The sequence below is a fragment of the Heterodontus francisci genome, chromosome 21 (genome assembly GCF_036365525.1).
Source record: "Heterodontus francisci isolate sHetFra1 chromosome 21, sHetFra1.hap1, whole genome shotgun sequence".
Classification (NCBI taxonomy): Eukaryota; Metazoa; Chordata; class Chondrichthyes; order Heterodontiformes; family Heterodontidae; genus Heterodontus; species Heterodontus francisci.
Window position 1 is genome coordinate 83,448,827 of NC_090391.1, and position 18,797 is coordinate 83,467,623.

Below are 18,797 nucleotides of genomic sequence, written 5' to 3' on the forward strand. Positions count from 1 at the left end.
TGTGTACACCCTCCTGTCTAATTCCCCTGTGAACACCCTCCTGTCTAATTCCCCTGTGAACACCCTCCTGTCTAATTCCCCATGTGAACACCCTCCTGTCTAATTCCCTCTGTGAACACCCTCCAATCGAAAATCCCATGTGAACACCCTCCCGTCTAATTCCCCCTGTGAACGCTTTCCTGTCTAATTCCCCTGTGATCACCCTCCTGTCTAATTCCCCCTGTGAAAACCCTCCTATCGAAAATCCCATGAGAACACCATCCTGTCTAATACCCCCTGTGAACACCATCCTGTCTAATTAAACTGTGAACTCCCTCCTGTCTAATTCCCCTGTGAACACGCTCCTGTCTAATTCCCCCTGTGAAAACGGTCCTGTCTAATTCCCCTGTGAACACCCTCCTGTCTAATTTCTCCTGTGAACAATGTCCTGTCTCATTCACAGTGAACACTTTCCTGTCTAATTCCGCCTTTGAACAGCCTCCTGTCTAATTCCCCTGTGAACACACTCCTGTCTAATTCCCCCTGTGAACAACCTCCTACCGAATTCCCCTGTGATCATCCTCCTGTCTAATTCCACCTTTGAACACGCTCCTGTCTAATTCCCCCTGTGAACACCCTCCTGTCCAATTACCCTGTGAACACTCTTCTGTCTAATTCCCCCGTGAGCACCATCCTGACTAATTCCCCTGTTAACACCATCATGTCTAATTCCCCTGTGAACACCCGACTGTCTAATCCCCCTGTGAACACCCTACTGTCTAATTCCCCCTGTGAACGCCATCCTGTCTAATCCCTCTGTGAACACCATCTTGTCTAATTCCCCTGTGAACACCCTAGAGGTCTAATTGCCTCTGCGAACAAACTCCGATCTAAACCCCCTGTGAATACCCTATTATCTAATAACCCCTGTGAACACCCACCTGTCCAAATCCCCCTGTGAACACCCTCCTATCTAATATCCCATGTGAACACCCTCCTATAATTCCCCTGTGAACCCGCTCCTGAAGAATGCCACCTATGAGCACCCTCCTGTCTTATTCCACCTGTGAACAGCATCCTGTCTAATTCCCCTGTGAATCCGCTCCTGACTAATTCCCCCTGTGAACACCCTCCTGTCTAATTCCACCTATGAAAACCCTCCTGTCTAATTCCCCTGTGAACACCATCCTGTCTAATTCCCCTGTGAACACGCTCCTGTCCAATTCCCCCTGTGAACACCATCCTGTCTAATTCCCCTGTGAATACCCACCTGTCTAATTCCCCCTGTGAACACTCTTCTGTCTAATACCCCCTGTGAACACCCACCTGTCTAATTTACCCTGTGAACATCCTCCTGTCTAATTCCCCCTGTAAACTCCCACTTCTCGAATTCCCCCTGTCAACACGACTCCTGTGTAATTTCCCTGTGATCACCCTCCTATGTAATCCTCCCTGTGAACACCCTACTGTCTAATACCCCCTGTGAACACCCTCCTGTCTAATTCCCCTGTGAACACCATCCCTTCTAATTCCCCTGTGAACACCATCCCTTCTAATTCCCCTGTGAACACCATCCCTTCTAATTCCCCTGTGAACACCCAACTGTCTAATTCCCCTGTGAACACTCTTCTGCCTAATTCCCCTTGTGAACACCATCCTGACTAATTCCCCTGTGAACACCATCATGTCTAATTCCCCCTGTGAACACCCTCCTGTCTAATTCCCCCTGTGAACACCATCCTGTCTAATTCCCCTGTGAACACCATATTGTCTAATTCCCCTGTGAACACCCACCTGTCCAATTCCCCTGTGAACACCATCCTGTCTAATTCCCCTGCGAACACCCACCTGTCTAATTCCCCTGTGAACACTCTTCTGTCTAATTCCCCCTGTGAACACCATCCTGTCCAATTAGCTTGTGAACACCATCTTGTCTAATTCCCCGTGAACACCGTCCTGTCTAATTCCCCTGATGAATACCCTCCTGTCTAATACCCCCTGTGAACACGCTCCAGTCTAATTCACCCTGTGAACACACACATGTCGATTTCCCCTGTCAACACGCTCCTGCCTAATTCCCCTGTGAACACCCTCCTGTCCAATTCCCCTCTGAACACTCTTCTGTCCAATTCCCCTGTGAACAAGCTCCTGTCTAATTCCCCTGTGAACACCCTCCTGTCTAGTTCCCCTTTGAACAATCGCCTGTCTAATTCCCCTGTGAACACGCTCCTGTCTAATTCCCCCTGTGAACAACCTCCTGCCGAATTCCCCTGTGAACATCCTCCTGTCTAATTCCACCTTTGAACACCATCCTGTCTAATTCCCCCTGTGAACACCCTCCTGTCAAATTCACCCTGTGAACACCCTCCTGTCAAATTCACCCTGTGAACACCATCCTGACTAATTCCCCTGTGAACACCATCATGTCTAATTCCCCCTGTGAACACCCTCCTGTCTAATTCTTCCTGTGAACACCATCCTGTATAATTTCCCTGTGAACACCATCTTGTCTAATTCCCCATTTGAACAATCGCCTGTCTAATTCCCCTGTGAACACGCTCCTGTCTAATTCCCCCCGTGAACAACCTCCTGCCGAATTCCCCTGTGAACATCCTCCTGTCTAATTCCACCTTTGAACACGCTCCTGTCAAATTCACCCTGTGAACACCATCCTGTCAAATTCAACCTGTGAACACCATCCTGTATAATTTCCCTGTGAACACCATCTTGTCTAATTCCCCTGTGAACACCCACCCGTCTCATTCCCCTGTGAACACCATCCTGTCTAATTCCCCTGTGAGCACCCACCTGTCTAATTTCCCTGTGAACACCCTCCTGTCTAACTCCCCTGTGAACACTCTTCTGTCTAATTCCCCCTGTGGACACCATCCTGTCTAATTCCCCTGTGAACACCCTCCTATTGAAAATCCCATGTGAACACCCACCTGTCTAATTACCCCTGTGAACACCCTCATGTCTAATTCCCCCTGTGAACACTCTCCTATAGAAAATCCCATGTGAACACCCTCCTGTCTAATTCCCCCTGTGAACGCGTTCCTGTCTAATCCCCCTGTGATCACCCTCCTGTCTAATTCCCCCTGTGAAAATCCTCCTATCGAAAATCCCATGAGAACACCCTCCTGTCTAATACCCCTTGTGAACACCATCCTGTCTAATTAAACTGTGAACTCCCTCCTGTCTAATTCCCCTGTGAACACGCTCCTGTCTAATTCCCCCTGTGAAAACGGACCTGTCTAATTCCCCCTGTGAACACCGTCCTGTCTGATTCCCCTTTGAACACGCTCCTGTCTAATTCCCCCTGTGAACACGCTCCTGTCTAATTCCCCTGTGAACACGCTCCTGTCTAATTCCCCCTGTGAACACGGTCCTGTCTAATTCCCCCTGTGAACACCGTCCTGTCTAATTGACCCTGTGAACACGCTCCTGTCTAATTCACCCTGTGAACACACACATGTCGATTTCCCCTGTCAACACGCTCCTGTCTAATTCCCCTCTGAACACTCTTCTGTCTGATTCCGCTGTGAACACGCTCCTGTCTAATTCCCCCTCTGAACACCCTCCTGTCTAATTCCCCCTGTGAAGACCCTCCTGTCTAATTCCCCCTGTGAAGACCCTCCTGTCTAATTCCCCTGTGAACACGCTCCTGTCTAATTCCCCCTGTGAACAACCTCCTACCGAATTCCCCTGTGATCATCCCACTGTGTAATTCCACCATTGAACACGCTCCTGTCTAATTCCCCCTGTGAACACCCTCCTGTCCAATTACCCTGTGAACACTCTTCTGTCTAATTCCCCCTGTGAACACCATCCTGACTAATTCCCCTGTTTACACCATCATGTCTAATTCCCCTGTGAACACCCAACTGTCTAATTCCCCTGTGAACACCCTCCTGTCAAATTCCCCCTGTGAACACCCTCCTGTCTAATTCCCCCTGTGAACACCATCCTGTCTAATCCCTCTGTGAACACCATCTTGTCTAATTCCCCTGTGAACACCCACCTGTCTAATTCCCCTGTGAACAGCATCCTGTCTAATTCCCCTGTGAACACCCTCCTGTCTAATTCCCCTGTGTACACTCTTCTGTCTAATTCTCCCTGTGAACACCCTCCTGTCTAATTCCCCCTGTGAACACCCTCCTGTCTAATTCCCCTGTGTACACTCTTCTGTCTAATTCTCCCTGTGAACACCCTCCTGTCTAATTCCCATTGTGAAAACCTCCTGCCTAATTCCCATTGTGAACACCCTCCTATCGAAAATCCCATGTGAACACCCTCCTCTCTAATTCCCCCTGTGAACACGTTCCTGTCTAATTCCCCTGTGAACACCCTCCTGTCTAATACCCCCTGTGAACACCATCCTGCCTAATTAAACTGTGAACAGCCTCCTGTCTAATTCCCCTGTGAACACGCTCCAGTCTAATTCCCCATGTGAACACGGTCCTGTCCAATTCCGCCTGTGAACACGCTCCTGTCTAATTCCCCTGTGAACACGCTCCTGTCTAATTCCCCTGTGAACACGCTCCTGTCTAATTCCCCCTGTGAACACGGTCCTGTCAAATTCCCCCTGTGAACACCGTCCTGTCTAAACCCCCTGATGAACACCCGCCTGTCTACTTCCCCCTGTGAACACGCTCCTGTCTAATTCAACCTGTGAACACACACATGTCGATTTCCCCTGTCAACACGCTCCTGTCTAATTCCCCTGTGAACACCCTCCTGTCTAATTCCCCTCTGAACACACTTCTGTCTAATTCCCCTGTGAACAAGCACCTGTCTAATGCCCCCTGTGAACACCCTCATGACGAATACACCTGTGAACACCCTCCTGTCTAATTCCCCTGTGATCACCCTCCTGTCTAATTCCCCTGTGATCACCCTCCTGTCTAATTCCCCTGTGAACACCTTCCTGTCTAATTCCCCCTTTGAGCAACCTCCTGTCTAATTCCCCCTGTGAACAACGTGATGCCGAATTCCCCTGTGATCATCCTCCTGTCTAATTCCACCTTTGAACACGCTCCTGTCTAATTCCCACTGTGAACACGCTCCTGTCCAATTCCCCTGTGAACACCCTCCTGTCAAATTCACCCTGTGAACACCCTCCTGTCTAATTCCCCCTGTGAACAACCTCCTGCCGAATTCTCCTGTGATCATCCTCCTGTCTAATTCCGCCTGTGAACACACTCCAGTCTAATTCTCTCTGTGAACACCCTCCTATCTAATCCCCCCTGTGAACACCCTACTATCTAACAACACCTGTGAACACCCACCCCTCTAATTCCCCCTGTGAACACCCTCCGATCTAATATCTCATGTGAAAACCATCCGATAATTCCACTGTGAACCCGCCCCTGACTAATTCCACCTATGAACACGCTCCTGTCTAATTCCCCCTGTGAACACCATCCTGTCAAATTCCCCTGTGAACACGCTCCTGTCTAATTCCCCCTGTGAACACACTCCAGTCTAATTCCCCCTGCGAACACACTCCTATCTAAAGCCCCTGTGAACACCCTACTATCTAATAACCACTGTGAACACCCTCCTGTCGAAATCCCCCTGTGAACACCATCCTATCTAATATCCCATGTGAACACCCTCCTATAATTCCCCTGTGAACCCGCTCCCGCCTAATTCCAGCTATGAGCACCCTCCTGTCTAATTCCCCTGTGAACACGCTCCTGTCTAATTCCCCCTGTGAAAACGGTCCTGTCTAATTCCCCTGTGAACACCCTCCTGTCTAATTTCTCCTGTGAACAATGTCCTGTCTCATTCACACTGTGAACACTTTCCTGTCTAATTCCGCCTTTGAACAGCCTCCTGTCTAATTCCCCTGTGAACACACTCCTGTCTAATTCCCCCTGTGAACAACCTCCTACCGAATTCCCCTGTGATCATCCTCCTGTCTAATTCCACCTTTGAACACGCTCCTGTCTAATTCCCCCTGTGAACACCCTCCTGTCCAATTACCCTGTGAACACTCTTCTGTCTAATTCCCCCGTGAGCACCATCCTGACTAATTCCCCTGTTAACACCATCATGTCTAATTCCCCTGTGAAAACCCGACTGTCTAATCCCCCTGTGAACACCCTCCTGTCTAATTCCCCTGTGAACACCATCCTGTCTAATCCCTCTGTGAACACCATCTTGTCTAATTCCCCTGTGAACACCCTAGAGGTCTAATTCCCTCTGCGAACACACTCCGATCTAAACCCCCTGTGAATACCCTATTATCTAATAACCCCTGTGAACACCCATCTGTCCAAATCCCCCTGTGAACACCCTCCTATCTAATATCCCATGTGAACACCCTCCTATAATTCCCCTGTGAACCCGCTCCTGACTAATGCCACCTATGAGCACCCTCCTGTCTTATTCCACCTGTGAACACCATCCTGTCTAATTCCCCTGTGAATCCGCTCCTGACTAATTCCCCCTGTGAACACCCTCCTGTCTAATTCCACCTATGAAAACCCTCCTGTCTAATTCCCCTGTGAACACCATCCTGTCTAATTCCCCTGTGAACACGCTCCTGTCTAATTCCCCCTGTGAACACCATCCTGTCTAATTCCCCTGTGAATACCCACCTGTCTAATTCCCCCTGTGAACACTCTTCTGTCTAATACCCCCTGTGAACACCCACCTGTCTAGTTTACCCTGTGAACATCCTCCTTTCTAATTCCCCCTGTCAACTCCCACTTCTCGAATTCCCCCTGTCCACACCCTCCTGTGTAATTTCCCTGTGATCACCCTCCTATCTAATCCTCCCTGTGAACACCCTACTGTCTAATACCCCCTGTGAACACCCTCCTGTCCAATTCCCCTGTGAACACCATCCCTTCTAATTCCCCTGTGAACACCATCCCTTCTAATTCCCCTGTGAACACCATCCCTTCTAATTCCCCTGTGAACACCCAACTGTCTAATTCCCCTGTGAACACTCTTCTGTCTAATACCCCCTGTGAACACCATCCTGTCTAATTCCCCTGTGAACACCATATTGTCTAATTCCCCTGTGAACACCCACCTGTCCAATTCCCCTGTGAACACCATCCTGTCTAATACCCCCTGCGAACACCCACCTGTCTAATTCCCCTGTGAACACTCTTCTGTCTAATTCCCCCTGTGAACACCATCCTGAATAATTCCCCTGTGAACACCATCATGTCTAATTCCCCCTGTCAACACCCTCCTGTCCAATTCCCCCTGTGAACACCATCCTGTCCAATTCGCTTGTGAACACCATCTTGTCTAATTCCCCCTGTGAACACCGTCCTGTCTAATTCCCCTGATGAATACGCTCCTGTCTAATACCCCCTGTGAACACGCTCCAGTCTAATTCACCCTGTGAACACACACATGTCGATTTCCCCTGTCAACACGCTCCTGTCTAATTCCCCTGTGAACACCCTCCTGTCCAATTCCCCTCTGAACACTCTTCTGTCTAATTCCCCTGTGAACAAGCTCCTGTCTAATTCCCCTGTGAACACCCTCCTGTCTAGTTCCCCTCTGAACACTCTTCTGTCTAATTCCCCTGTGAACACGCTCCTGTCTAATTCCCCCTTTGAACAATCGCCTGTCTAATTCCCCTGTGAACACGCTCCTGTCTAATTCCCCCTGTGAACAACCTCCTTCCGAATTCCCCTGTGAACATCCTCCTGTCTAATTCCACCTTTGAACACGCTCCTGTCTAATTCCCCCTGTGAACACCCTCCTGTCAAATTCCCCCTGTGAACACCCTCCTGTCAAATTCACCCTGTGAACACCCTCCTGTCAAATTCAACCTGTGAACACCATCCTGTCAAATTCAACCTGTGAACACCATCCTGACTAATTCCCCTGTGAACACCATCATGTCTAATTCCCCCTGTGAACACCCTCCTGTCTAATTCTTCCTGTGAACACCATCCTGTATAATTTCCCTGTGAATACCATCTTGTCTAATTCCCCCTTTGAACAATCGCCTGTCTAATTCCCCTGTGAACACGCTCCTGTCTAATTCCCCCTGTGAACAACCTCCTGCCGAATTCCCCTGTGAACATCCTCCTGTCTAATTCCACCTTTGAACACGCTCCTGTCTAATTCCCCCTGTGAACACCCTCCTGTCAAATTCCCCCTGTGAACACCCTCCTGTCAAATTCACCCTGTGAACACCATCCTGTCAAATTCAACCTGTGAACACCATCCTGTCAAATTCAACCTGTGAACACCATCCTGACTAATTCCCCTGTGAACACCATCATGTCTAATTCCCCCTGTGAACACCCTCCTGTCTAATTCTTCCTGTGAACACCATCCTGTATAATTTCCCTGTGAACACCATCTTGTCTAATTCCCCTGTGAACACCCACCCGTCTCATTCCCCTGTGAACACCATCCTGTCTAATTCCCCTGTGAGCACCCACCTGTCTAATTTCCCTGTGAACACCCTCCTGTCTAACTCCCCTGTGAACACTCTTCTGTCTAATTCCCCCTGTGGACACCATCCTGTCTAATTCCCCTGTGAACACCCTCCTATTGAAAATCCCATGTGAACACCCTCCTGTCTAATTACCCCTGTGAACACCCTCCTGTCTAATTCCCCCTGTGAACACCCTCCTATCGAAAATCCCATGTAAACACCCTCCTGTCTAATTCCCCCTGTGAACGCGTTCCTGTCTAATCCCCCTGTGATCACCCTCCTGTCTAATTCCCCCTGTGAAAACACTCCTATCGAAAATCCATTGAGAACACCCTCCTGTCTAATACCCCTTGTGAACACCATCCTGTCTAATTAAACTGTGAACTCCCTCCTGTCTAATTCCCCTGTGAACACGCTCCTGTCTAATTCCCCCTGTGAAAACGGTCCTGTCTAATTCCCCCTGTGAACACCGTCCTGTCTGATTCCCCTTTGAACACGCTCCTGTCTAATTCCCCCTGTGAACACGCTCCTGTCTAATTCCCCTGTGAACACGCTCCTGTCTAATTCCCCCTGTGAACACGGTCCTGTCTAATTCCCCCTGTGAACACCGTCCTGTCTAATTGACCCTGTGAACACGCTCCTGTCTAATTCACCCTGTGAACACACACATGTCGATTTCCCCTGTCAACACGCTCCTGTCTAATTCCCCTCTGAACACTCTTCTGTCCGATTCCGCTGTGAACACGCTCCTGTCTAATTCCCCCTGTGAACACCCTCCTGTCTAATTCCCCCTGTGAACACCCTCCTGTCTAATTCCCCTGTGAACACGCTCCTGTCTAATTCCCCCTGTGAACAACCTACTACCGAATTCCCCTGTGATCATCCCACTGTGTAATTCCACCATTGAACACGCTCCTGTCTAATTCCCCCTGTGAACACCCTCCTGTCCAATTACCCTGTGAACACTCTTCTGTCTAATTCCCCCTGTGAACACCATCCTGACTAATTCCCCTGTTTACACCATCATGTCTAATTCCCCTGTGAACACCCAACTGTCTAATTCCCCTGTGAACACCCTCCTGTCAAATTCCCCCTGTGAACACCCTCCTGTCAAATTCCCCCTGTGAACACCATCCTGTCTAATCCCTCTGTGAACACCATCTTGTCTAATTCCCCTGTGAACACCCACCTGTCTAATTCCCCTGTGAACAGCATCCTGTCTAATTCCCCTGTGAACACCCTCCTGTCTAATTCCCCTGTGTACACTCTTCTGTCTAATTCTCCCTGTGAACACCCTCCTGTCTAATTCCCCCTGTGAACACCCTCCTGTCTAATTCCCGTGTACACTCTTCTGTCTAATTCTCCCTGTGAACACCCTCCTGTCTAATTCCCATTGTGAAAACCTCCTGCCTAATTCCCATTGTGAACACCCTCCTATCGAAAATCCCATGTGAACACCCTCCTCTCTAATTCCCCCTGTGAACACGTTCCTGTCTAATTCCCCTGTGAACACCCTCCTGTCTAATACCCCCTGTGAACACCATCCTGCCTAATTAAACTGTGAACAGCCTCCTGTCTAATTCCCCTGTGAACACGCTCCAGTCTAATTCCCCCTGTGAACACGGTCCTGTCCAATTCCGCCTGTGAACACGCTCCTGTCTAATTCCCCTGTGAACACGCTCCTGTCTAATTCCCCCTGTGAACACGGTCCTGTCAAATTCCCCCTGTGAACACCATCCTGTCAAATTCCCCCTGATGAACACCCGCCTGTCTACTTCCCCCTGTGAACACGCTCCTGTCTAATTCAACCTGTGAACACACACATGTCGATTTCCCCTGTCAACACGCTCCTGTCTAATTCCCCTGTGAACTCCCTCCTGTCTAATTCCCCTCTGAACACACTTCTGTCTAATTCCCCTGTGAACAAGCACCTGTCTAATGCCCCCTGTGAACACCCTCATGACGAATACACCTGTGAACACCCTCCTGTCTAATTCCCCTGTGATCACCCTCCTGTCTAATTCCCCTGTGATCACCCTCCTGTCTAATTCCCCTGTGAACACCTTCCTGTCTAATTCCCCCTTTGAGCAACCTCCTGTCTAATTCCCCCTGTGAACAACGTGATGCCGAATTCCCCTGTGATCATCCTCCTGTCTAATTCCACCTTTGAACACGCTCCTGTCTAATTCCCACTGTGAACACGCTCCTGTCCAATTCCCCTGTGAACACCCTCCTGTCAAATTCACCCTGTGAACACCCTCCTGTCTAATTCCCCCTGTGAACACCCTCCTGCCGAATTCTCCTGTGATCATCCTCCTGTCTAATTCCGCCTGTGAACACACTCCAGTCTAATTCTCTCTGTGAACACCCTCCTATCTAATCCCCCCTGTGAACACCCTACTATCTAACAACACCTGTGAACACCCACCCCTCTAATTCCCCCTGTGAACACCCTCCGATCTAATATCTCATGTGAAAACCATCCGATAATTCCACTGTGAACCCGCCCCTGACTAATTCCACCTATGAACACGCTCCTGTCTAATTCCCCTTGTGAACACCATCCTGTCAAATTCCCCTGTGAACACGCTCCTGTCGAATTCCCCCTGTGAACACACTCCAGTCTAATTCCCCCTGCGAACACACTCCAGTCTAATTCCCCCTGCGAACACACTCCAGTCTAATTCCCCCTGCGAACACACTCCTATCTAAAGCCCCTGTGAACACCCTACTATCTAATAACCACTGTGAACACCCTCCTGTCGAAATCCCCCTGTGAACACCATCCTATCTAATATCCCATGTGAACACCCTCCTATAATTCCCCTGTGAACCCGCTCCCGCCTAATTCCAGCTATGAGCACCCTCCTGTCTAATTCCCCCTGTGAACACCATCCAGTCTAATTCCCCTGTGAACCCGCTCCTGTCTGATTCCACCAATTAACACCCTCCTGTCTAATTCCCCTGTGAACACGCTCCTGTCTAATTCCCCTGTGATCACCCTCCTGTCTAATTCCCCTGTGAAAACCTTCCTGTCTAATTCCCCCTTTGAACAACCTCCTGTCTAATTCCCCTGTGAACACGCTCCTGTCTAATTCCCCCTGTGAACACCCTCCTGTCCAATTCCCCCTGTGAACACCCTCCTGTCAAATGCACCCTGTGAACACCATCCTGACTAATTCCCCTGTGAACACCATCATGTCTAATTCCCCCTGTGAACACCCTCCTGTCTACTTCTTCCTGTGAACACCATCCTGTATAATTTCCCTGTGAACACCATCTTGTCTAATTCCACTGTGAACACCCACCTGTCTCATTCCCCTGTGAACACCATCCTGTCTAATTCCCCTGTGAGCACCCACCTGTCAAATCCCCCTGTGAACACCCTCCTGTCTAATTCCCCTGTGAACACTCTTCTGTCTAATTCCCCTGTGGACACCATCCTGTCTAACTCCCCTGTGAACACCCTCCTGTCTAATTCCCCCTGTGAACACCCTCCTATTGAAAATCCCATGTGAACACCCTCCTATTGAAAATCCCATGTGAACACCCTCCTGTCTAAGTACCCCTGTGAACACCCTCCTGTCTAATTCCCCGTGAACACCCTCCTATCGAAAATCCCATGTGAACACCCTCCTGTCTAATTCCCCCTGTGAACGCGTTCCTGTCTAATCCCCCTGTGATCACCCTCTTGTCTAATTCCCCCTGTGAAAACCCTCCTATCGAAAATCCCATGAGAACACCCTCCTGTCTAATACCCCTTGTGAACACCATCCTGTCTAATTAAACTGTGAACTCCCTCCTGTCTAATTCCCCTGTGAACACGCTCCTGTCTAATTCCCCCTGTGAAAACGGTCCTGTCTAATTCCCCCTGTGAACACCGTCTTGTCTGATTCCCCTTTGAACACGCTCCTGTCTAATTCCCCCTGTGAACACGCTCCTGTCTAATTACCCTGTGAACACGCTCCTGTCTAATTACCCTGTGAACACGCTCCTGTCTAATTCCCCCTGTGAACACGGTCCTGTCTAATTCCCCCTGTGAACACCGTCCTGTCTAATTCCCCTGTGAACACGCTCCTGTCGACTTCCCCATGGGAACACGCTCCTGTCTAATTCACCCTGTGAACACACACATGTCGATTTCCCCTGTCAACACGCTCCTGTCTCATTCCCCTCTGAACACTCTTCTGTCTGATTCTGCTGTGAACACGCTCCTGTCTAATCCCCCTTGTAAACACCCTCCTGTCTAATTCCCCCTGTGAAGACCCTCCTGTCTAATTCCCCTGTGCACACGCTCCTGTCTAATTCCCTCTGTGAACAACCTCCTACCGAATTCCCCTGTGATCATCCCACTGTGTAATTCCACCATTGAACACGCTCCTGTCTAATTCCGCCTGTGAACACCCTCCTGTCCAATTACCCTGTGAACACTCTTCTGTCTAATTCCCCCTGTGAACACCATCATGTCTAATTCCCCTGTGATCATCCAACTGTCTAATTCCCCTGTGAACACCCTCCTGTCAAATTCCCCCTGTGAACACCTTCCTGTCTAATTCCCCCTGTGAACACCATCCTGTCCAATCCCTCTGTGAACACCATATTGTCTAATTCCCCTGTGAACACCCACCTGTCTAATTCCCCTGTGAACAGCATCCTGTCTAATTCCCCTGTGAACACCCTCCTGTCTAATTCCCCTGTGTACACTCTTCTGTCTAATTCTCCCTGTGAACACCCTTCTGTCTAATTCCCCCTGTGAACACCCTCCTGTCTAATTCCCCTGTGTACACTCTTCTGTCTAATTCTCCCTGTGAACACCCTCCTGTCTAATTCCCATTGTGAACACCTCCTGTCTAATTCCCATTCTGAACACCCTCCTATCGAAAATCCAATGTGAACACCCTCCTGTCTAATTCCCCCTGTGAACACGTTCCTGTCTAATTAAACTGTGAACAGCCTCCTGTCTAATTCCCCTGTGAACACGCTCCAGTCTAATTCCCCTGTGAACACGCTCCAGTCTAATTCCCCCTGTGAACACGGTCCTGTCCAATTCCCCCTGTGAACACGCTCCTGTCTAATTCCCCTGTGAACACGCTCCTGTCTAATTCCCCTGTGAACACGCTCCTGTCTAATTCCCCCTGTGAACACGGTCCTGTCAAATTCCCCCTGTGAACACCGTCCTGTCTAAACCCCCTGATGAACACCCGCCTGTCTACTTCCCCCTGTGAACACGCTCCTGTCTAATTCAACCTGTGAACATACACATGTCGATTTCCCCTGTCAACACGCTCCTGTCTAATTCCCCTGTGAACACCCTCCTGTCTAATTCCCCTCTGAACACACTTCTGTCGAATTCCCCTGTGAACAAGCACCTGTCTAATTCCCCCCGTGAACACCCTCATGACGAATACCCCTGTGAACACCCTCCTGTCTAATTCCCCTGTGATCACCCTCCTGTCTAATTCCCCTGTGATCACCCTCCTGTCTAATTCCCCTGTGATCACCCTCCTGTCTAATTCCCCCTTTGAGCAACCTCCTGTCCAATTCCCCCTGTGAACAACGTCATGCCGAATTCCCCTGTGATCATCCTCCTGTCGAATTCCACCTTTGAACACGCTCCTGTCTAATTCCCACTGTGAACACCCTCTTGTCCAATTCCCCCTGTGAACACCCTCCTGTCATATTCACCCTCTGAACACCCTCCTGTCCAATTCACCCTTTGAATACCCTCCTGTCTAATTTCCCCTGTGAACAACCTGCTGCCGAATTCTCCTGTGATCATTCTCCTGTCTAATACCGCCTGTGAACACCCTCCTGTCCAATTCACCCTTTGAATACCCTCCTATCTAATCCCCCCTGTGAACACCCTACTATCTAATAACCCCTGTGAACAACCACCCCTCTAAATCCCCCTGCGAACACCCTCCTATCTAATATCTCATGTGAACACCCTCCGATAATTCCACTGTGAACCCGCCCCTGACTAATTCCACCTATGAACACGCTCCTGTCTAATTCCCCCTGTGAACACCATCCTGTCAAATTCCCCTGTGAACACGCTCCTGTCTAATTCCCCCTGTGAACACACTCCAGTCTAACTCCCCCTGCGAACACACTCCTATCTAAAGCCCCTGTGAACACCCTACTATCTAATAACCACTGTGAACACCCTCCTGTCTAAATCCCCCTGTGAACACCATCCTATCAAATATCCCATGTGAACACCCTCCTATAATTCCCCTGTGAACCCGCTCCCGTCTAATTCCAGCTATGAGCACCCTCCTGTCTAATTCCCCCTGTGAACACCATCCAGTCTAATTCCCCTGTGAACCCGCTCCTGTCTAATTCCACCAATGAACACCCTCCTGTCGAATTCCCCTGTGAACACGCTCCTGTCTAATTCCCCTGTGATCACCCTCCTGTCTAATTCCCCTGTGAACACCCTCCTGTCTAATTCCCCCTTTGAACAACCTCCTGTCTAATTCCCCTGTGAACACGCTCCTGTCTAATTCCCCCTGTGAACAACCTCCTGCCGAATTCCCCTCTGATCATCCTCCTGTCTAATTCCACCTTTGAACACGCTCCTGTCTAATTCCCCCTGTGAACACCCTATTGTCCAAATTCCCCCTGTGAACACCCTCCTGTCAAATTCACCCTGTGAACACCCTCCTGTCCAATTCCCCTGTGAACACCCTCCTGTCAAATTCACCCTGTGAAAAACCTCCTGGCCTTTTCCCCTGTGACACGCTCCTGTCTAACTCCCCCTGTGAAATCCCTCCTGTCTCATTCACATTGTAAACCCGCTCCTGTCTATTTCCACCTATGAACACCCTCCTGTCTAATTCCCCCTGTGAACACCATCCTGTCTAATACCACCTATGAAAACCCTCCTGTCTAATTCCTCCTGTGAACACCATCCTGTCTAATTCCCCTGTGAACACCCTCCTGTCTAATTCCCCCTGTGAACACCATCCTGTCTAATTCCCCTGTGAATACCCACCTGTCTAATTCCACCTGTGAACACTCTTCTGTCTAATTCCCCCTGAGAACACCCACCTGTCTAATTTACTCTGTGAACATCCTCCTGTCTAATTCCCCCTGTAAACTCCCACTTCTCGAATTCCCCCTGTCAACACCCTCCTGTCTAATTCCCCTGTGATCACCCTCCTATCTAATCCTCCCTGTGAACACCCTATTATCTAATACCCTCTGTGAACACCCTCCTGTCTAATTCCCCTGTGAACACCATCCTTTCTAATTCCCCTGTGAACACCCACCTGTCTAATTCCCCTGTGAACACCCACCTGTCTAATTCCCCTGTGAACACTCTTCTGTCTAATTCCCCCTGTGAACATCATCCTGTCTAATTCCGCTGTGAACACCATCTTGTCTAATTCCCCTGTGAACACCCACTTGTCTAATTCCCCTGTGAACACCATCCTGTCTAATTCCCCTGTGAACACCATCCTGTCTAATTCCCCTGTGAACACCATCCTGTCTAATTCCCCTGTGAACACCCACCTGTCTAATTTCCCTGTGAACACTCTTCTGTCTAATTCCCCCTGTGAACACCATGCTGACTAATTCCCTTGTGAACACCATCATGTCTAATTCCCCCTGTGAACACCCTCCTGTCTAATTCCCCCTGTGAACACCATCCTGTCTAATTCACCTGTGAACACCATCTTGTCTAATTCCCCCTGTGAACACAGTCCTGTCTAATTCCCCTGATGAACACCCTCCTGTCCAATTCCCCCTGTGAACACGCTCCTGTCTAATTCACCCTGTGAACACACACATGTCGATTTCCCCTGTCAACACGCTCCTGTCTAATCACCCTGTGAACACCCTCCTGTCTAATTCCGCTCTGAACACACTTCTGTCTAATTCCCCTGTGAACAAGCTCCTGTCTAATTCCCCTGTGAACACCCTCCTGTCTAATTCCCCTCTCACCACTCTTCTGTCTAATTCCCCTGTGAACACGCTCCTGTCTAATTCCCCTGTGATCACCCTCCTGTCTCATTCCCCTGTGATCACCCTCCTGTCTCATTCCCCTGTGAACACCTTCCTGTCTAATTCCCCCTTTGAACAACCTCCTGTCTAATACCCCTGTGAACACGCTCCTGTCTAATTCCCCCTGTGAACAACCTCCTGCCGAATTCCCCTGTGATCATCCTCCTGTCTAATTCCAACTTTGAACACGCTCCTGTCGAATTCCCCCTGTGAACACCCTCCTGTCAAATTCCCCCTGTGAACACCCTCCTGTCAAATTCACCCTGTGAACACCCTCCTGTCAAATTCCCCTGTGAACACGCTCCTGTTTAATTCCCCCTGTGAACACACTCCAGTATAATTCCCACTGCGAACACACTCCTATCTAAACCCCCTGTGAACACCCTACTATCTAATAACCACTGTGAACACCCTCCTGTCTAAATCCCGCTGTGAACACCCTCCTATAATTCCCCTGTGAACCCGCTCCCGTCTAACTCCAGCTATGAGCACCCTCCTGTCTAATTCCCCCTGTGAACACCATCCAGCCTAATTCCCCTGTGAACCCGCTCCTGTCTAATTCCACCAATGAACACCCTCCTGTCTAATTCCCCTGTGAACACGCTCCTGTCTAATTCCCCTGTGATCACCCTCCTGTCTAATTCCCCTGCGAACACTTTCCTGTCTAATTCCCCCTTTGAACAACCTCCTGTCTAATTCCCCTGTGAACACGCTCCTGTCTAATTCCCCCTGTGAACAACCTCCTGACGAATTCCCCTGTGATCATCCTCCTGTCTAATTCCACCTTTGAACACGCTCCTGTCTAATTCCCCCTGTGAACACCCTATTGTCTAATTCCCCCTGTGAACACCCTATTGTCCAATTCCCCCTGTGAACACCCTATTGTCCAATTCCCCCTGTGAACACCCTCCTGTCAAATTCACCCTGTGAACACCCTCCTGTCAAATTCCCCTGTGAACACCCTCCTGTCAAATTCACCCTGTGAAAAACCTCCTGGCCTTTTCCCCTGTGACACGCTCCTGTCTAACTCCCCCTGTGAAATCCCTCCTGTCTCATTCACATTGTAAACCCGCTCCTGTCTATTTCCACCTATGAACACCCTCCTGTCTAATTCCCCCTGTGAACACCATCCTGTCTAATACCACCTATGAAAACCCTCCTGTCTAATTCCTCCTGTGAACACCATCCTGTCTAATTCCCCTGTGAACACCCTCCTGTCTAATTCCCCCTGTGAACACCATCCTGTCTAATTCCCCTGTGAATACCCACCTGTCTAATTCCACCTGTGAACACTCTTCTGTCTAATTCCCCCTGAGAACACCCACCTGTCTAATTTACTCTGTGAACATCCTCCTGTCTAATTCCCCCTGTAAACTCCCACTTCTCGAATTCCCCCTGTCAACACCCTCCTGTCTAATTCCCCTGTGATCACCCTCCTATCTAATCCTCCCTGTGAACACCCTATTATCTAATACCCTCTGTGAACACCCTCCTGTCTAATTCCCCTGTGAACACCATCCTTTCTAATTCCCCTGTGAACACCCACCTGTCTAATTCCCCTGTGAACACCCACCTGTCTAATTCCCCTGTGAACACTCTTCTGTCTAATTCCCCCTGTGAACATCATCCTGTCTAATTCCGCTGTGAACACCATCTTGTCTAATTCCCCTGTGAACACCCACTTGTCTAATTCCCCTGTGAACACCCACTTGTCTAATTCCCCTGTGAACACCATCCTGTCTAATTCCCCTGTGAACACCATCCTGTCTAATTCCCCTGTGAACACCATCCTGTCTAATTCCCCTGTGAACACCATCCTGTCTAATTCCCCTGTGAACACCCACCTGTCTAATTTCCCTGTGAACACTCTTCTGTCTAATTCCCCCTGTGAACACCATGCTGACTAATTCCCTTGTGAACACCATCATGTCTAATTCCCCCTGTGAACACCCTCCTGTCTAATTCCCCCTGTGAACACCATCCTGTCTAATTCACCTGTGAACACCATCTTGTCTAATTCCCCCTGTGAACACAGTCCTGTCTAATTCCCCTGATGAACACCCTCCTGTCCAATTCCCCCTGTGAACACGCTCCTGTCTAATTCACCCTGTGAACACACACATGTCGATTTCCCCTGTCAACACGCTCCTGTCTAATCACCCTGTGAACACCCTCCTGTCTAATTCCGCTCTGAACACACTTCTGTCTAATTCCCCTGTGAACAAGCTCCTGTCTAATTCCCCTGTGAACACCCTCCTGTCTAATTCCCCTCTCACCACTCTTCTGTCTAATTCCCCTGTGAACACGCTCCTGTCTAATTCCCCTGTGATCACCCTCCTGTCTCATTCCCCTGTGATCACCCTCCTGTCTCATTCCCCTGTGAACACCT